Genomic DNA, 1,250 nt, shown 5'->3' with positions numbered 1-1,250 from the left:
AACTGAAAATATGGATGGAGGACAACAGAGCTGCTTCATGGAAGAAGAACCTCAGCAACCTTTTCCTGGTTGTTTAATTAATTTTGTAGCTTCTGAAGGTAAAAACTGGGGCTTTGTTGCAAAGGTGGTGAGTACATCTGCATGCACTGGWGTCATGATCTCTGAATATGAAAAATGCGCACTTCAAACTAAACAAACCTAGAGCGAACAGCTGTTACAGAACATTTAGGAGGRTGTACTTCCTGCTGCTGCTGGAAGCTCTTGTTTTTGATGGATCTAATAGTTACTATTCATGAACATATAAATGTGTTGCTCCTCTCAGCATGAAGCTGCACAGTTCAGTTGCCTGGAAGCTGAAGAAACTTTTCACTAAATGAGACAAAATGTACGTTAGCTTTGGCTGCGTGCCTAAAATAACAAATGTGTGCARGTTTATGACTGGTTCTCCAGCTGTTTTGCAACATTGTGAGAATAAAACGTTTGCCCTCTGCCATAATCTGAGCAGCAGAATGATTTGGCACAGTGAGCAATGATACAGTTTCTAAAGGTTTACAATAAGCCCTCTGCYTTGTGTCACATGCAAGAATTTATAGCAGAGCTTATCACATTGTGAAACTCTGCTCTGTGCTCCAGATTATTGTAAAATGAAAGTTAKAAAAAATTGACCCTTATCGTCCCGCGAGGGTAAATTGAGTCTCTGCATTCAACCCATCGCACATGTGAACTCACATGTGGAGCAGTGCGCTGCCAATTTCGYCCCACACATTCGAACAAGTCTTACACAGAAAAACAGGATTTAAAAACATAAAATGTGAGCCGTCACATCGAAACAAGGGTTAAGTCTAAAGGTGGTTTATGGAGAAATAGGCAGATATAGTATAGTGTTTTAACTAAAATGTTAACAAAAATTGAATTTTGTCAAAATTTAATGAATAAAAGCCTTATTAATGTATCATTTGAATGAACTGTCTGAAATATAATCATAAAACAAAGTTTTGAAGCATTTTTTTGAGCAGTAGCAACAACAAAAGAAAACTGATTTTGAGGAAAAACACATTAAAATTTTGAGATTTTCCCTGTGAGTTAGTAAAGTTTTGTTTCTTTTTAGCTGGTAAATCTCAATATCTAAATATAATTTGAGGTTTCCRCTTTATAAGAACATTAAAAATTCCTCATTAAAATGACATAAAATTAGGATTCAGACCAAATATTTATGTATTATTGTAACCAACAAGACAAATTAAGTCATA

This window comes from Austrofundulus limnaeus, unplaced genomic scaffold (genome assembly GCF_001266775.1).
Source record: "Austrofundulus limnaeus strain Quisiro unplaced genomic scaffold, Austrofundulus_limnaeus-1.0 Scaffold806, whole genome shotgun sequence".
In the NCBI taxonomy this organism is placed as follows: Eukaryota; Metazoa; Chordata; class Actinopteri; order Cyprinodontiformes; family Rivulidae; genus Austrofundulus; species Austrofundulus limnaeus.
This window is presented reverse-complemented; position numbering follows the sequence as displayed.